Source organism: Hemitrygon akajei, chromosome 2, assembly GCF_048418815.1.
Source record: "Hemitrygon akajei chromosome 2, sHemAka1.3, whole genome shotgun sequence".
In the NCBI taxonomy this organism is placed as follows: domain Eukaryota; kingdom Metazoa; phylum Chordata; class Chondrichthyes; order Myliobatiformes; family Dasyatidae; genus Hemitrygon; species Hemitrygon akajei.
Window position 1 is genome coordinate 5,225,132 of NC_133125.1, and position 20,635 is coordinate 5,245,766.

Here is a 20,635-nt window from a genome sequence, read left to right on the forward strand (position 1 = left end):
TTAAGGATGAATTTTGGGGTACTTGGAGGCACATGGTGAAATAGGCCAAAGTCAGCATGGTTGTCTAAAGGGGAAAACCTGTCTGACAAATCTATTGGAATTCTTTGAGGAAATAACAGGCAGGATTGACAAAGGAGAGTCAGATGCTGCCAGGTCTGCTGAGTTCCTCCAGCATTTTGTGTGTGTGTCAGTGTATGTTGTTCATCTGGCTTCTCTAAAGGTCTTTGACAGGGTGAAGGACTCGAGGCTGCTCATGCCCATGGCATTATCAGGAAAGTTCCTGGCGTGATTAGATAACTGGCTGACTGGCAGGAGACAAAGAGCCTTTTCTGGTTGGCTGCTGGCGCCTGGTGTTGTTTCACAGGGACAACTGCTTTTCACTTCATATGTGAATGATTTGGATGAAGAAATTGATGGCTTTAGGGCCAAATTTGTGGATGATATTAAGATAGGTGGAAGGGCAGGTAGTGTTGAGGAAGCAGGGTGTCTTCAGAAGGACTTAGACCAACAATTGGGGGAATGGGCAAAGAAGTGGCTGATCGAATATAATGTAGGGAAGTGCATGGTTATAGATGGAATAAATGTGTTTTCTACAAGGCAAGAAATTTCAAAAATCAGTGGTGCAGAGTAATTTGGGTGTCTTTGTGCAGGATTGAACAAAGATTAACTTGCAGGTTGAGTCAGTGGTAAGGAAGGCAAATGCGATGTTAACCTCCAAGAACTAGAATACAAATAAGGATGTAATACTACGGCTGTATAAGGCATTGATCAGACCACACAGATAAAATACTGGAGGAACTCAGCAGGCCAGGCAGGATCTACGGAAAGGAGTAAATAGTTAATGTCTCAGGCCAAGACCCTTCTTCAGAACTCAAGAGAAGAGAACATAGCCTGGGTGGTGGGGGTTCTCAATGATACAAGCTGCTTTCCTGTGACAGTGCTCCATGTATACATGCTCACTAGTGGGGAGGGCTTTGCTAATGATGGACTGGGCCGTATCCACTACTATTTGTAGGATTTTACATTCAAGGGTATTGGTGTTTCCATACCAGGCTGTTATACATAACAGATTAAAAATGGCCAGAGTTCCAGTACTGATCTCCGTGGCATTTGTTAACTGATTGCCCTTGGAGATGTCCTATTTAATGCAACTCCCTGACAATTAGCCACTCCACTACCCATTTTAGTGCAAAAACTTTGTGCTCTTATCCTATGCAGTAAAATTATGTGACATCTTATTGATTACTTTCTGGAAATCCAAATACACTACACCTTCTTCAACCCTGTAACATCCTGTGAGAACCCCAGGAAATTCATGAAACATTAATTTCCATTTCATAAAACCACATTGTTTCTGCTTGATTGTCTTTTGATTTTCTTAATGACCTGCTATTGACCTCGTTAATAACGGATTTCTACGCTGTGTGCGGCCCCGAGCCACTGGAAGCTGAGTAACAAAAAAAAATGATCACTGCAGGCAGGTCACAATTAAATGTTCTACAATAAAGGCTACGAGCAGTGAAAGGAACTCAGGGGAATTATGTAACTTTATAGTGACCAATGACAATTGAGCCTGGGAGACAGTGTTTGCAGGACACACAAATGGCAGCAATACAATCATTTAACCATTTTTTCAAGACCTTGTATGAGATTTTTAGTGAGAACTAATTTTCTTTTCCCTGTGAGATATCAAGATTAGCTTTTTCATTGCAGGAAAGCAGCATCCATCATCAAGGAACGCTACCATCCAAGTCATGTTCTCTTCTCACTGCTGCCGTCTGGAAGGAGGTACAGGAACCTCAGGACTCACACCACCAGGTTCAGGAAGAGTTATTACCCCTCAACCATTGGGTTTTTCACTTGCTGAACTGTTTACACAAATTATGGACTCTCCTTCAAAGTCTCTTCATCTCATGTTTTCAAAGTTTACTGCTTATTTATTTATTTTAACATAGAACATAGAATAGTACAGCACAGTAAAGGCCCTTCGACCCACAATGTTGAGCCGACCCTTAAACCCTGCCTCCCATATAACCCCCCACCTTAAATTCCTCCATATAACTGTCTGATAGTCTATTAAATTTCACTAATGTATCTGCCTCCACCACTGACTCAGGCAGTGCATTCCACGCTCCAACCACTCTCTGAGTAAAAAGCCTTCCTCTAATACTCCCCCTTGAACTTGCCTCCCCTTACCTTAAAGCCATGTCCTCTTGTCCTCTTGTACTGAGCAGTGGTGCCCTGGGGAAGAGGCGCTGGCTGTCCACTCTGTCTATTCCTCTTAATATTTTCTTTCTGTATTTGTACAATTTACTGTTGTTTCCACATTAGTTGGTTGTCCATCCTGTCGGGTGTTGTTTTTAATTGATTCCATTCTGTTTCTTGTATTTACAGTGATTGCCTGCACGAAAATGAAGCTCAGGGCTGTCTGTATGTGATGATAATAAATTTACTTTGAACTTTGAACGTATCATCGAAGCATGCAGGGAAATGCATGGTTTGCATCAGTAACTGACGCAGTCCTAGGATGTGCTGGGAGCAGCCTGCAAGAGTTATTACTCATTCCAGTGCCAATGTAGCATGTTCACACTTTAGTAATCCTAACCTATACGTCCTTGGAATATGAAAGGAAATCAGAGCACGCAGAGAAAACCCATGCAGTCACGGAGAGAATATACAAACTCCTTACAAAGAACAGCAGAAATTGAACCCTGATCACTGGAACTATAAAGCATTATGCCAACTGCTACATTATGTTTCCTCCAGTACAAATAGTCCAGTTTTCACCAGCTAGGTATAGCCATTCCAAACACACATAATGTACAGAAAAGTCAATAAGTGAAAAACACAAGAAATATGCTGAATTAAAAGAAGAAATTGAAAGACTATGGAATATGAACAGGATATAATCACATACAAGAAAAGTTCCCACCACTTTCTTACTCTGACTTCTCATCTTTTTCCTCCAGTCCTGATGAAGGGTCTTGGCCCGAAATGTCGACCATTTACTCTTTTCTATAGATGCCGCCTGGCCTGCTAAGTTCCTCCAGTATTTTGTGAGTGTTGTTTGATGAACAGGGTATACATTGCCCCAGTAGAAATATCTACAACTGGTATGATCCCAAAGCCACCTCATAATGGCATTAAATAATTAGACCTACACAGCAATATCTATGTAAATCTCCAGAAAGCCACAATACTAAACACCACGAGAATAGTCAAAAAATTCCTAGGAATTGAGAAATGAGTGAGATTGGCTATGTCAGTACCTCGGATGTTACCAGCTTGATCTAAGAAAAAATAAAAATACAACAATAAAGATAGAGAACAAGAGAAGAAGAGTCCTTGAAAGGGAGTCCATAAATTGTGGGAACAGGTCAGTGATGGATTAAGTGAAGCTGACTGAAGTTATCCCCACTGTTTCAAGAGCTTGATGGTTGAGGCTCAATTATTAGCAATTGTTCCTGAACTTGGTGATGAGGGTCCAAGGCTTCTGTACCTTCTCCCTAATGGCAACAATGAGAAGACAGCATAGCCTGGGTGGTGGGGGTCCCTGATGGTGGATACTGCTTTCCTATGACAACACTCTACATAGATGTTCTTAATAGTGGGGAGGGCTTCACCCATGATGGACTGAGCCATATTCACTACCTGTATGGATAATGGATAAATTATTAAGGAATGCTGATATTTACAGATTTTCCTGATACAGTTAACTGATGGCCTTATGATTCCAATTTTAAAAAAAGGATGACGGTTCCTTTTATTTGTCAAATCTACATTGAAAAACAATGAAATACACAATTTACCCCAAGTCAAATCAGCAAGGATTGTGCTGTACAGCTTGCAAGTGTTGCCCTGATTCTGGCACCAACATAGCAAGCCAACAAATTTCTAACTGTAAACTATACATCTTTGAAATGTGGGAGGAAAGCAGAACACCAGGAAGGAAACTGACTCAGTCACAGAGAGTACATACAAACTCCTTACAGATGGAGTTGGGAAGTGAAATCTGATCAGTGATCATTGACAGTGTAAAACAATTCAGAATTTGAGATGATTACAAGCTTTTGATTGGAGCACTGCATAGATACAACAGAAGCATTCCTGCTCAGGTCCAGTGAAGAGCTTTAAAAACCCAGTCTCCAGAAAAGAGGGGCACTGCCTAGCAGAACAGTCATCACTGGAGTGGTCATCCTCAGAGTAGTCTGAGTCATAGTAGTTATGCTTTGGCTCAATAAGGCTTTGGTGTTAACAGGCAGAGGCAAGGCAAGTAGGTAAGTTTGTTCCTTATTTCTTATTTCCTGAATTAATAAAGGGAGGCGAGAATTGATATTGGACGACTGGAAAATAATGTTGGTGAGGTAGCAACTGGGGCAAAGAAATGGCAAATGAACTTAATAAGTACTTTACTTCAGTCTTTACTGTAGAATACACCAGCTGTATGTCCATGAGTGTCAGGGAGCAGAAGTGAGTGCCATTGCTATCACAGAGAAAAAAGTGCTGGACAAACTCAAAGATCTTAAAGTGGACAAGTCACCTGGACTAGATGGACTACTTCCCAGCGTCCTGATAGAGGTTGCTAAAGAGACAATGGATGCATTGGTCATGATCTTTCAAAAATCATTTGATTCTGGCATGGTCCAGGAGGACTTTAAAATAGTGTCACGTGCGTGTGCTTGTGTTCAAAAAGCAGTGATTTTTGTCACTGTTAGTTGGTGAGAAATAAGCAGTAAGACAATACAGAACTGTTTTGCTCACTGCGGTTTCAAGCATTCAGGCTTGGAGATAAAAGAAGCAGTTCAGAGTCATTTCGCTAATACAACAAGTTAGAAACTATGAAGAATTTGAAGGTATTGTGGCGACCCACTTCCTGCGCAGGCGAACCGGCTCACAAATAGCCAGCATGCAGGGGGAGACTTTGGTAATGCACCTCAGATGTCATTTCCGCCCAGAGAGGGTGGGCTCTAGGGATTAAATGCCAGCGCTGCGAAGTTTGAAAAAACTAGTCTCGAAACGACTTACCAACTGCGTGTCATTATTTCAGCGCTGTGTGTAGCACATCGCTACATTGGTGACCCCGACGGTCCAAACGGGATTTGGACTAAAGATGACCGACTCTTCATCTGTTCACGCAGTTTCACTAAAACTGCCGACTTTCTGGATGCTGCGATCACGCGTGTGGTTTAGCCAAGCAGAAGCCCAGTTCCAGATTCAGCAGATATCCTCTGATTCCAAGTGTTACTATCAAGTGGTGAGCTCCCTTGACCAGGAGACGGCCGCCCAGGTTGCGGATTTCATACAGTCACCCCCGGAAGAAGGCAAATATGAAGCATTCAAAGCGCTGCTCATTGGGACCTTTGGCCTCTCATGGCGTGAGCGGGGTGCCCGCCTGCTTCACCTGGACGGTTTGGGAGACAGACTGCCGTCAGCATTGATGAACGAGATGCTGGCCCTGGCTGATGGACACAAGCCCTGCCTTATGTTCGAGCAAGCGTTCCTAGAGCAACTGCCCGAGGACATACATCTACTGCTGGCCAACGCAGATTTCAGCGACCCCCGGAAGGTGGCGGCCCGGGCAGACATGCTGTGGAAAGCCAAGAGGGAGAGCGTGGTGTCCGTTGGTCAGGTTACCAGGCCACGCGCCCAACAGCGGACCAGACCAGGCCCGGCAGGGGGGCGCACACAACACAGGGGCAGGAGTGAGGAGGTCAGCGAACAGTGGTGTTTCTACCACCAGCGGTGGGGCACAAAAGCCTGCTGTTGTCGCCCGCCCTGCAAGGGCCAGGGCCAGGGCCAGCTGCCGCTAATGACTATGGCGGCTAGCCACCAGGACAGCCTCTTGTACGTCTGGGACAAACAGTCGGGACGCCACTTCTTGGTCGACACCAGAGCAGAAATCAGCGTCTTGCCCCCGACGGGGTACAACACTCGCAACAGGAAGCCAGGACCTACCCTGAGGGCCGCAAACGGCAGCATGATACGGACAGTGCAGCTGCAGTTCGGCGCCAGCCGGTTCATGTGGGACTTCACACTGACCGCCGTGGCCCAACCACTCCTGGGGGCGGACTTCTTGTGAGCTCACAGCCTGCTGGTCGACTTGCAAGGGAAAAAACTGGTACATGCCGAGACTTTCCAGACATTCTCCCTGGGTGAAGCCAAGTTGCCGGCCCCACACCTGGACTCCATCACGCTGTCGGACAACGAATTCACCAGAATCCTGGTGGACTTTCCATCGATTCTGGCACCGCAGTTCACGGCAACCATGCCCAGACACGGCGTTCAGCACTACATCCTGACCAAGGGACCACACCTCCACGCCCGCGCACGAAGGCTCCCCCCGGAAAAGCTCTGCCTGGTGAAGGAGGAGTTCAACAGGATGGAGGAATTGTGGATCGTACGGAGGTCCGACAGCCCATGGGCTTCCCCCCTGCACGGTGCCCAAAGCAGCCGGGGGTTGGAGACTACCGCAGACTGAACGAGGCTACAACTCCGGACCGCTACCCCGTGCCGCACATACAGGACTTTGCGGCAAACCTTCACGGGGCAAGAATATTTTACAAAGTAGACCTCATCTGGGGATACCATCAAATCCCGGTGCACCCTAAAGACATCCCCAAAACAGCACGTATCACCCCGTTCGGCCTGTTCGAGTTCCTCCGAATGCCGTTCAGCCTGAAGAATGCCGCACAGACGTTCCAGTGGCTAATGGACGCAGTGGGACGTGACCTGGACTTTGCGTTCATCTATTTGGACGACATCCTTATAGCCAGCAGTAGTCGCCAGGAGCATCTGTCCCACCTCTGCCAGCTCTACTCCCGCCTGAGTGATTTTGGCCTCACGATCAACCCGGCCAAATGCCAGTTCGGTCTCGATACCCAACTTCCTAGGCCACAGGATTACCAAAGACGGGGCAACACCTCTGCCCGCCAAGGTAGACGTGATCCGCCACTTTGCCCGGCCCAATACGGTCAAAGGCCTGCAGGAGTTCGTTGGTATGGTGAACTTCTACCACCATTTCCTCCCTTCAGCAGCCCGTATCATGTGCCCTTTGTACACCCTGATGTCGGGTAAAGGCAAGGACATTACTTGGGACGAGGAGGCCGCTGCCGCTTTCGTTAAAGCCAAGGAAGCCTTGGCAGATGCCGCGATGCTGGTGCACCCCAAAACGGACGTTCTGACCGCCCTCACGGTGGACGCATCCGACACAGCAGTCGGTGGGGTGCTGGAGCAACTCATTGAGGGGCGCTGGCAACCCCTGGCGTTCTTCAGCAAGCACCTACGACCACCCGAACTCAAGTACAGTGCTTTCGACCGGGAGCTGTTGTCACTGTATTTGGCAATCCGGCATTTCAGGTACTTCTTAGAAGGCACCGCGTTCACGGACCACAAACTGTTGACGTTCGTGTTCACGAAGGTGTCCGATCCCTGGTCAGCTCGCCAGCAGCGACATTTGTCCTACATCTCCGAGTACACGACGGACATCCAGCATGTCTCGGGAAAGGACAACGTTGTGGCGGACGCACTCTCCAGACCAGCTGTCCAGGCCCTGTCCCTGGGGGCGGACTATGCAGCACTGGCAGAGGTGCAGCAGGCAGACGACGAGATGCCCAGCTACAGGACCGCAGTCTCGGGTTTGCAGCTGCAAGACTTTCTCGTAGGCCCAGGTGAGAGGACCCTCCTGTGCGACGTGGCTACCGGTCAACCTCGCCCCATCGTCCCGGCAGCCTGGAGGCGGTGAGTTTTCGACTCCATACACGGTTTGGCGCACCCATCTATCAGGACAACCATCCGGCTGGTCTCCAGCAAGTTCACGTGGCACGGACTTCGCAAGCAGGTCAGTGAATGGGCCAGAACGTGCGCGCAGTGCTAAACAGCCAAGGTGCAGCGGCACACTAAAGCCCCGCCGCAGCAGTTCGAACCCACCCACCGAAGGTTCAACCACATTCATGTGGATATCTTGGGCCCCCTACCAGTGTCCCGAAGAGCGCGGTACCTCCTAACTATGGTAGACTGGTTCACGAGGTGGCCAGAGGCAGTCCCGCTCACCGACACATCTGCCGATTCCTGCGCCCGAGCACTGATCGCAACCTGGGTAGCACGCTTTGGGGTACCGGCCCACGTTACCTCTGACAGAGGCGCCCAGTTCACCTCCAGCCTGTTGGGAATGCAGCTACACCACACAACTGCCTACCACCCACAGTCGAACGGACTGGTGGAACGCTTCCACCGTCACTTGAAGTCGGCTCTCATGGCCCGCCTGAGAGGACCTAACTGGGTGGATGAGCTTCCCTGGGTCCTGCTTGGAATTCTCACAGCATCCAAAGAGGATCTGCACGCCTTGTCGGCCGAGTTGGTGTACGGCACACCCCTGGCCGTCCCGGGAGAGTTCATACCAGCCCCAAGGGGGCAAGAGGAAGAACTCGCAGCAGTCCTGGACAGACTACGCGAAAGGCTCGGCAACCTGGCTCCCGTACTGACTTCACAGCACGGATGGACCCCGACCCATGTACCCAAAGACCTGCAGAACTGTAAGTTTGTGTTTGTACGAAGGGGCGGACACCGGGCACCATTACAGCGGCCGTATGAGGGCTCGTTGAAGGTGATCAACAACAATGGGTCCACATACATTCTGGACATTGGGGGGAAAGAGGAGGTTTTCACGGTGGACCGACTCAAACCAGCCCATGTGGACTTGGCACAGCCGGTCGAGGTTCAGGCACCGTGGCGCAGAGGCAGACCTCCCAAACAGAGGCTGATCCAGACTGTGGACATTGGAGGGTGTATCACCGGTTCGGGGGGGTGGGGAGTTATGTGGCGACCCACTTTCTGCGCAGGCGAACCGGCTCACAAATAGCCAACGCGCGGGGGGAGACTTTGGTAATGCACCTCTGACGTCATTTCCGCCCAGAAAGGGCGGGCGCTAGGGATTAAATGCCAGTGCCGCCAAATTTTCAAAAAACTAGTCTCAAAATGACTTACCGACTGCGTGTCGTTAACAATAATCTTAAATGTTACAATGATAATGAAGGTTTAGAGGATGAAATCACTAAAAGCATTGTATGAGAGTAGTCCATTATCAGCACTGGGTGTCTGTGCTGATTATGTTCATTTCCAAACAAAAGAATGTGACACAAATGTATTCCTCCATCAGTAATTATTAAGACCTCATACAGTTTTACAGTATAGTAGTAGTATCGGTAGTGTTCTAATGTATGATGTACTTTATTTAGATACATGATTTGTTACTCAGTTAAATGGTAGCTTTTCTTTTTTATACTTTTAAAACTATTTGCATGAAACTTGAGCCATTGGAGCAGTGGACTAATTGTGCCCCATGTGTCCCAATTAACTGGAATCCACTGCTTAATTTGAGGATCTCTGTATTAACTTTCACTCACAAATCATACTTCAGTAAACTAGGGTCTGGAAGCCTCAGTTTGGCAAAAATGCTGTCATTACGATGTTGGATAACAGAATGGTGGTGAGGGCAGAAGGAAGGTATTGATGGAGGGATAGAAGAGAAATGACAGGGAACTTTAAGGATTGCTGAAGAAATTTGGACAGGAGTTGACGGCAGGCAAATAGATTCATGACAGGAATTTCAGATTACTGTGACGACAAATTTGCTCAGGGTAGAAGGATAGCAAATAAAAGGTTCCTATAAAGCTGGAACATCTTTGCCAATAAAGTAGAATTTTTTTTTTGTTTTGCAGTATTCATAATGTCCATAAGAGCAGAATTAGCCATTCAGCCCATGAGTCTGCTTTGCCATTCAATCATGGCATTCTTAAGACAACACACTCAAAATGCTGGAGGAACTCAGCAGGTCAGGTACATCTATGGAAATAAATTAACTGTCGACATTTCAGACTAAGAGTCTTCTTCAGGACTGGAAAGGAAGGGGGAACATGCCAGAGTAAAACACGGGGCGGATGGGAAGGAGGACGAGTTAGAAGTTGATGGGTGGGTAGGAAAAGTAAAGGGCTGGAGATGTAAGAATTTTTATAGGAGAGGAGAGTGGACCATAAGAGGAGGGGACCTAGGGGGAGGTGATAGGCAGGTGAGAAGAGATAAGAGGCCAGAGGAGGAATAGAAGAGGAAGAGTGAGGGAATCACTTTTTACCGTATGTTGGACAAATCGATATTCACTCCATCAGGTTGGAGGCCACCCAGATGGAATATATGGTGTTGCTCCTCCACCCTGATAGTGGCCTCATCATGGCACAAGAGGAAGCCATGGGCTGACGCATCAGTACAGGAATGGGAATGTGAGTTTGGCCACTGAGATGTTCTGCTTTTGGCTGATGGAGCGGAGGTGATCAATGAAGTGATCCCCCAATTTACAATGGGTTTCCTCAACCGCATCCTCTTGCCTTCTCCCCAGAACTTTAACTGCCTTTATAGTTAAAAACCTATCAATTTCTGCCTTAGATACACTCAGCGACTTGGCCTCCACAACCCTCTGTGGCAACAAATTCCACAGATTCATCCCCCACAGGCGGAAGAAATTCCTCATCTCAGCTTTAAATGAATGTTTTTTTATCTGAAGTAGTACCCTTGGATCTGAGACTCCCACACAAATGGAAACATCCTTTCTGTGTCCACAGGCTTTTCCGCATCCAGAACCTTTAAGTGGGATTTCCAGTCAGCTTTCTGAACTCCACCAAGTATAGGCCCAGTGACATCAGATGTCCTCATATGTTAAGCCTTTCATTCTTGTGGTTAATTGTTTTGATTTTCTCTGGACCTTCTCCAGGACCAACACATCTTTCCTGAGTTGTTAGGCCCAAAATGGCTCACAATATTTTAAATGTAGTCTAACCAAGGCCTAATAAAGCCTCAGAAGTACTTCAGAAACAAAAAAATCTTCAGATGCTGGAAATCCAAGCAACACACAAAAAATGCTAGAGGAATTCAGCAGGCCAGGCAGCATCTATGGAAAAGAGTGAACAGTTGATGTTTTGGGCCAAGACCCATTTTGTTTGTGTTGCTCAGCAGTACATCATTGTGTTTATATTCTAGTCCTTTCAAAAGGAATGCTGACATAGCAGCTGCTACTGGATCATATGTATGTCAGCAGCATCGAGAAGTAACAGTGAAAAAAATCAAACTACTGGAGGAACTCGGCAGGTCAGGCAGCATCCATAGAGGAAAATCAACAGACAACATTTTGGAAATTCACATCAGAAGAAATAGAATAATTTTTGTCCATCTCTCTCCAGAGAAGAGCCCTCTGTTCAAAGAAAACTAACATACAAATCCTTACTGCACTGACTCAAAGTCAGATATACAGGTTTCCCCCACCATCCTAAGGTAGACTGTTCCTATGAAATGGTTCGTAAGCCGGAATGTTGTAAAGTGAAGAAGCAATTACCATTTATTTATATGGGAAAAACTTGTGAGCATTCCCAGGCAGTATGCTTGACTTCTTAGCCTCGCGCATTTTTCTATCACAGTTCTTTGTAAGCACTCGAACCGTCCTGCAAATATGCCCTAAACCTACGTACCCTTTCAAAATTAAAGTCATACTTTTCTGCAGTCATTGTAGCATTGTCAATCATAGCGAAAATCTCACGCAGTTGCTTCACGTTCAGTTCCTGGACGACTTCACTTTCAGTCCGTTTGCTACTGCATTCCATTTCAATTGTTATCTGTTCCTCTTCCAATTGCATCAGCTCTTCATCTATCAGTTCTTGGCCATGGGATGCCAAAACCTCTTCAACATCATCTTCGTCAACTTCCACAAACCCAGCCTCCTTAGCCAAACTCACTATGTCCTTACTTCGTTCACCACGATTGAAATGCTTAATTATGTCTAGTTTTACGCTAAGTGTAACACCCTTACGAGCTCTTTTAGGCTCTTCCGATACCTTAGAACTATCTTGCTAACGGATGCACAAAATAAATCAAGATAAAGCACAGATGCTCACAGGCATGTGTTTAAGCAATGGCGGCATCCGGCTAATAGGAATCATCTGTCATTCATCTCTAACTCATCACCTGCAGCCTATTTAAACCCAACTTCCAGCTTCAGTCCTTGTTCACTCATCGAACCAGCCAGCCTCAACCAGTTGCTCCTAGTCTTCAGTTACCTTGTTGCCTTGTTGTGTTTAGTATATGTTTTCTCTTGTGTTGTGACCCTTATACCACCACCACCCCCGCCCCCGTGTCTTCTGTCTTGTTATGTTGCAGTTTATTATTGAAGTTATCCCTCATTGCTAAATGATCTGCTTTTTTGTTACTTCCTGGCATCCTATTTTTGCACACTACATGCTACTTCATCACTCTGTTACGTTCAGGGCTGACAAACGACCAAACCGATAGAATCAATGAAATCATTCTCAAAACGCAGGGAACCCCGTGATAAAGGCAAATCAGAAATCCACTTTAAAAAAATCACAGTGTGTAGAAAACCTGTGCCAGTTAAAATAAACTTGACAAGATTAAACAGAAAGCACAAGAGCTTAACATCACTAGATAAACAGCAGGTAACAAATACAGGTGCACAGGCACACAGGGGCTATGACATTTCAGTTCCAGCAAGACTTGGTTCCATTTCTATTCCAGTCACTCTGCAGTAAAGGCCAGCATTCCAAATAGTTCTGTCTTTGTTCGCTGTGACTCTTTGCTTATTTCCTATGTCTTTTGAACCAAATACCAAAGTCACTCAAATTTCATGAGTTTGTATGTTAAAGATTCTAGATCAGATTTATTAGTCACATGTATACTGAAACAGATCATGAAATGAGCTGTTTGTGTTAACAACCAACACCGCCTGACGATTGTGCTGGAGCAGCCTGCAAGTGTCACCATGCTTCAAGTGCCAACATAGCATGCTGACAATGTTCAGGAGATCAACACTATGCCAACATACAATACAAACACAACAATATCAAAACAAACTCCTTTGTAAAATATCCCCAACCTCCATCAGGTCAGGAATCCCCAACTTCTAGACCTGTTGACTTTGGCTCTCCAATGCCATGATAGCCACCTTCAAGTCTCTGATTGACTGGGCTCACTGACCTCTGACCTCTAACATCTGGTCCTGTCTACTGACTTCCACCCTTAGGACCTGGTGACCAACCTTTGTCCCAGGATGTTCCTCCTCTGCATCTTTGCTTCTTGCTGAACAGATGTATATTCAGTTATGGACTGATTCTCTTCACTGCTCACTTTCTATTGAGTTTTTCAGAAAGGGAAAGTTGAGGGAACACACACCAGCCCTCATCAAGGGATCTGAAGTGGAAGGGGGACGTAATACGCAGGTGAGAAATGAAAGTTCAGGGTAACGGAATATAAGATGTTGCTTCTCCACCCCGAGGGTTCATCTTGTGCCAAATGAGGCCTCACATAGGGTGGGAGAACTTCTCAGGGTGAGGTACCTCTTCTCACCTGCCTATCACTTCCTCTGGGACTCTCGTCACATGATGACGATTCAATATTAATCAGTGGTGAGCATCTGATAATTTTCACATCAACATTTTCAGATCAGCTACCTGCTTTTCCAATTGAGCTGTTCACTTCCAATCTCCAGATTCAGATTTATTTATCATGTGTATCTTGAAACATAGAGTGAAATGCATCATTCACATTAACAACCAATACACCGTGAGGATGTGCTGGGGGCAGCCTGCAAGTGCCACTACACATTCTGGTGCTAACATTGCATGCCCACAATGCTCGGTGGAACAACGTAGAACACAGCAGGCAACAAAACAAGAACTTGAGGAACAAATCCAATGGTGATCGTGATATAAGCTAGAGCTTTGTTTTAAGAAGAACACCTGGAGCACAGAAACAGGCCTTTCAGCCCATTTAGTCCATGTTGAACCATTTAAACTGCCTAGTCCCATCGACCTGCACCTGGACCATAGTGCCCCCATACATCTACCTGTATAAACTTCTCTTAAATGTTGAAATTGAAGTCACATCCAACACTTGAGCTGGCAGCTTCTTCTACACTATCTCTACCCTCTGAGAGAAGAAGTTTTCTTTCATGTTCCCCTTAAAAACATTTCTTCCAACTGATGGAAGAAATATTTGATTCTTCCATCAAGATAAATTTTGGAGTTCAGATTCCTTAATACTTTACAATCATCCACATGGTCCCATTCCCTTGGCTCCTTATGAACAGCAGTGTTATTAGAATAAACAACATTTCTTTCTAACTCCGACATGGACGGTCCAAAGCTCAGCTGTGAAAGGATGTTGGGCATGGGGTTAGCAACCCATCCTGTAAAACCCCACAGCTAGAGAAACATCAACAGAAGCTCCAATGACCTCATTCCTGAGAGAGGAAGGATCTTCAGAGATGGGCTATATCCAAGGATAACTTGAAAGACTGGCCCAGGACTGAGGATTCTGGCGAGCTGCAGTCAGCAACCTATAGCCCAGTCGGGCTCCTTTCTGAACTGTATCGGACCAGTTGTGAGAATGTGGGAAGTGTACATGTGACCAACTGATTGTGCAGTGAACCGATTGAGCCTTTGATGTGCAGAAGGCCCCATACTTTTTGCTCGGGCTTTAGAGTGCAAATGTTTTTTGTCTCGAGGCCCCGTTTCATTGCTTCCATACTGTAAATTGCTCAGTGTGTATCATATCTAAAATGATTCAGAGAAACGTTTCATCCTACTGCTCCATTGTGGTTCTTGCTCTACGCATACATACTGTCAGTGTTCAAAAATCTCCCTTATTCTGCGATCCCACACCCTAACTGAGGAAACTGCTTCAATTTCCTTCTCAGCATCTCTCTTTGCTGCTTTCTCAGTTAGTGCATCAGACATTCACAGCCCTCAGCAGAAAGTATGATAATGTGTGTAGGACAAAGAGCCAATGGGTTTTCTTTCACCCACTTGAGATGGAGATGGTTAGAAGGTTAGACTCTATGACTCCGTGGACAATTTCTGTGCTGTCCCTTTGACTCCTTGACTCTATAACAGGGATTTTCTACCTTCTTGATGCCAAGGACCAATACCATTAAAGCCAGAGGTCTGTAGACTCTGGGTTGGGAACCCCATTCTACATCAATATGGATTAGAGAAAGGAAGTGTGAGGGAATCCTGGACAACATTACATCCTCTGCTTTCCTACTTCATTGCATCATGCAAAACCTATCCAATCACACTATTCCTTGACTCTCATGAAACCAAGCTCCTTCTGACTTCTTCCCCTTTCTTTTACATTCTTGATGAAGGGTTCTGGCCAAAACGTCTGCTCTTTATTGCTTTCCATAGATGCTGCCTGACCTGCTGAGTTCCTCCAGCATTTTGTGTGTGTTTCTCTGGATTTTCAGCATCTGCAGTATCTCTTATGTTCTCAGGCAACTTTAGACCATCATTTACTTTTAATTAGAATTCACTATCTTAAGAACAAACCACTTTAGGATAACTAATACTTAGCTCTTCAGTTTAGAAACATAGAAACCCTACAGCACAATACAGACCTTCAGCCCACAATACTGTGCCAAACATGTACTTACTTCAGAAATTACCTAGGGTTACCCATAGCCCTCTATTTACTAAGCTCCATGTACCTGTCCAAGAGTCCCTTAAAAGTCCCTATTGTATCCGTCTCCAGCACTGTTGCTGGCAGCCCATTCCATGCATTCACCACTCTGTGTAAAAAACTTACCCCTTCCATCTCCTCTGTACCTACTTCCAAGCACCTGTGCCCTCTCATGCTAGCCATTTCAGCCCTGGGAAAAAAGCCTCTGACTATCCACACAATCAATGTCTCTCATCATCTTATACACCTAAAACTTTCCTAAAGGTTTACTGTCCTAAAACTTTCACTATCAGTTTCTGAGCTCATTGAGCATGCAATAAAATTTCATAAATCCTTATCTACACAGCAACACGAGGATACGCAGCTAAAATTATTTCAGTTGTCATTTTTATAATGGAACTTGAGGATCTCTGGTGTTCTCCGTTCTTCGTCTGAATGTCCTGACCAACTGCAACAAATAGCTGACAGCAGTTCGGCTGAAAAGAGTTTAAAAATGATTTTTAGGTCAAACTGCCACACAAGTACAAAGCCTATTGGCACTGTTCAAAGTTCACAGTAAATTTATCATTGAAATACATGTATGTCACCATATGCAGCCCTTAGATTCATATTCTTACAGACATTCACAGTAAATACAAAAAACACAACAGAATCAATGAAAGCTCGCACCCAAAGGGACAGACAACCAATGTGCAAAAGACAATAAACTGTGCAAATGCAAAAAAAGTAAAATAAATAATTATAATAGTAAAAAAAAGCAATAAATATCAAGATCAAGAGATGAACAACCCTTGAAAATGAGTCCATAGTCTGTGAAACAGTTCAGTTTTGGTGCTAGTGAAGTTATCTTCTCTGGTTCATGAGCCTGATGGTTGAGGAGTAATAACATGGTGGTGTGGGTCCTGAGGCTCCTGTACCCTCTTCCGGAAGGCAGCAGTGAGAAGAGACATGGACTGGATGGTGGGCGTCCTTGATGATTGATGCTGCTTTCCGGCGATAGTGCTTCATGTAGATGCGTTCAGTTGTCTGTAACGACTGAATCAGAGTTTGTTGGAAGTTTAAAGTGAACCAGCGCCAGCATTACCTTTAGCTTCAAAGTCATTTCTGAATCAGGATCCAGAGTGACTCATTTCTTCTGAGTAATCCGACTTAGGACTCTTCATCTCACATTCCCAATATTTATTGCTTATTTCTTTATTATTATTTTTTTTTCATATTGTATTTGCAGTTTGTTGAATTTTGCACACTATTTGAATGCCCACGTTAGTGTAGTCTTTCAATAATTCTGTTATGGTCAAAGTCAAAATACATTTATTATCAAAGTATGTATGCAGTATACAACTCTGAGATGCATCTTCCCACAGACAGCCACAAAAAGAGGAAAATCGTGGAACCCATTCAAAGAAAATCATCAAACACCCATTGAACAAAAACAAAACAAATCACACAAATGGGCAAAATAAAAAAAACAAGTGAAAAACACAGAATATAAAGCACAAAACCACCAAGACAATGAAAGAGACCAGGAATACTCAGTTTCAGCTCAGTTCAGTTCAATTGAACACTGTCATTTGTTATCTGCAGGCCACAGAGCCAGGCCTCACTGATCAAAATCTCACAAAATAACAACAAAAAAGGGGCAGTCAGAGACCAGAACCACATCGTATCGTCAACAACAGAACGCAATCCACAAACCACATCAATTAAACATTATGCAAGACCGAAAGCACCAGCACCATCCTCTAGCAGGAAAATGCAAGAGGGACAGAGAAACTGATCAAATACAGGCACCTTCCTCTGGGAGCAGCAAGTGAGGATGAGAGAGAGACCGGTCATTTGCAAGCAAACGGCACTGAACACCTGCTTGCCTTCTGTTCTCATCCTCACTGATTTCAATCTTCCTCGATGCCTTAATCGGTGAGTTTGGCGGGAAATCAAGTCAATCATGGGCCCGCACCCTGTCTCCAGAGTTCTTGGCCTACAGGCTGCGCACTTAGCTCAAAACCTCACCAGACACCCTCAGAGACAGCAACATACCAGATCACTCAATCAACCCAAAAACATGCCATCAAGCTGTAGGTCACAGGCTCCAATAGTAGCTGAATCATATTTGAAAGAAAAAGAAGACATGAAAGATGTAATTCCATGAACTGTCTGAAGGACGTTGCCTTTGATCGCATTCTTTGCTGGTGCTATCTTCTTCCATTATGGAATTATTGAGTATGCCCACAAAAAATGAATCTCAGTGTTGTTTATGGTGACATATGAACTTTGGTAATAAATTTATTTGAACTTTGATCTTTGGATTTCCATTTCAGGTCTGTTACACTTCAGATGCTGGCTGTGCCTGCTCTCGATAAATTCAACAATTAAAAACAAATGGCCATGGAACAATTTACAACATCAGAAGGTCAAATAGATGCTGAAAATTCTAACAAAAACAGTTTTGCAGATCTAAATCTAATCCAGTTTCAATGTTCCAAGAGACATAACAAGAAGATTTACTTTGGTAATGGAACCTTTAAGCAAGAGGAGACTCAATTACTCTTACCTCATCTACGCATCGCAAAGCACAATAGTGACTAGCATTTAATGGTTAATAAGCGCAGCAGTTCTGCAAGGTTAGAAGGATAATGCTGGAGGGATGTGACAGTTGCTTGGTGAAATTTTTAAAACTGGCAGTAGGTCACCTCTCCCTCGCCTTTGAGTAACCATGCATTGCTGAAACTTATTCCCCCTCAGCCCTGAGACATTGGGATAAATGCATTGCACTTCTTCGGTGTTTAAGTATTATATTCACCAATGAATTATAACTGAATGTTTCAAAAAAAGGCATCATCATCATCGGATCAACTTGCTTCGCTGTGTCAGTCTAAGAAGGATTATACTGCAGTCACATTTTGTCACATGTTCAGAGAAATTAGTTTCTACATTGGAAATAGTCTGCATTAAAAATTCTGCACACGTTCTGTACCAGTTGACCCTGAAAATCTCTCCTCCCACTTGTCTATTTTATCTTTCTGTAAAGCAGTAGTTGAACATTAATCAATTTCATATGGAACCATAAGATAATGTTAAAAGTAGCAAATTAGTAATTGCTCTTGGTAATGAAGATTAAAATGAATGAACTATAATTGTCTTTACTTTTAAAGAAATGTGAAAGTTCAATATTTAAATTTATAGGCTGATTGTCATAAATTTATTATGTAAGATATACATATGCAGTTCAGTAACCATGACCATCTTGAACTTGTCATTAGAGCTAAGGAGTCTCCCCCTAAGCATAACAATTTTTAGTGAGGGAATACTTAGCAGACACTATCCCCAGCTTTTTTTAACAGTACTGATAAATACAACAGTATTGATACATTTACCAAAGAGTAATTTTCCATTCAGCTTGTTTTTAGAACAAATTCCACAACAAATTAAAATACCTGTAAATAACAAAAATTCAATCATTAGCTGCTTGGACTCTGAAGCAGGGCACCAGACTGAATTTAAATCTTCAAGAATATTTTAATAATAAGTCCATTGGTCCTTATAATAGGGAGAGAACCCGTTTTCCTTCACCTTTTGGCAGCATTGTCGTTTGATAAATATTGGCATTTAATTTTATATCACTGCTTTCAGTTAATTACCAAGTTCTGTTATGTTACAATCTCATATATTTCATAAAGTTAAGAAAAAGAATTGTTTAAGTCTGCTTATTCTCCAAAACCGAGGATAGTCATATAACAGAGTGGAGATGATTCACCAGAAATGCAGTTTGTAATTCTTGCAGATTTCTCCTGGGCATGTTGTCATTATAGCAAGACATATGAAATTGGAGTAGAATTTGGCCATTCAGCCCATCGAATCTGCTCCATCATTCCGTCATGACTGATTTATTGTCCCTCTAAACCCCATTCTCCTGCCTCGCCCCATAAGCTTCAACATCCTGACTAATCAAGAACCTATCAATCTCTACTTTAAATATACCCAATGAATTGGCCTCCACAGCCGTCTGTAGCAATTCATTCCACAGATTCATCACTTTCTGACGAAAGAAATTCCTCCTCTTCTGTTTTAAATGGATGTCTCTCGGTTCTGAGACTGTGCCCCTGGTCCTAGAGTTCCCCACTATAGGAAATATCCCCTCTACACCCACTCAATCTAGACCTTTCAATATTCAATAGGTTCCAATGAGAATCCACCCCTCCCCCATTTTCTCAGGATCAGTCTCGTGAATCTCATCGAGATCCTCTCCAATACAGGCTCATCCTCACAATGCTCCAAGTGCAGTCTGACCATTGGCTTATAAAACCTCATTATTACATCCTTTTTTAGATTCCAGTCCTCTTGGAATGAATTCTAACATTGCATTGGTGTTGTTCCCTGCACACATGCTGAGCTTGTTAATTTCAGAAAATTTGCCTCCAGCTTCTGCCCTGCCCTTGCATTTGTCTTCATTACTACTGACATACTCACCCTGTAAGTTAAGCTTGAGGGATGAGAAATTGGATAGCCCAAGGAATAGAGTAAATTTATTAGTTTTCCGTACATCTAGATCAAGATTTAAAACATGTTATGAATTTCCTCTAGAGAGCCAATAAATTAGATGTAAAGACTTCTTAAACACAAAAATTAAACAAAGAACATTACAGTACAGGCCCTTCGGCCCACGATGTTATGCCGACATTTTAATCTACTCTAAGATTAATCTAACCTTTCCCCCTACATAGCCTTTCTAAGAGTGTCTGAAATATTCCTAGTGCATTTGCCTCGACCACCACAGTTCCACAAACTCACCGTTCTCTGTGTAATAAACCTACTCCTAACATTCCCCTTATAATTTCCTCCATTAACCTTAAAATTATGCCCCTTGTATTATCCATTTCCACCCTGGGAAATGTCTCTGGCTGCTTCCTATCATCTTGTACATCTCTATCAAGTCACCTCTCATCCTCTTCCGCTCCAGAGCTAAAACCTCTCACTCACTTAATGAGTTTAGTAAACATTTGAAAATGGAAAATATACCATTTAACCAAGTAAAAAGTGTAATTGATGCGAAGGGAAAGTAAGCCATATGATGATGCTCATAGGATTGTGGAGAAAAATGTATTTTGGTAATTGAAAACAATTTAAG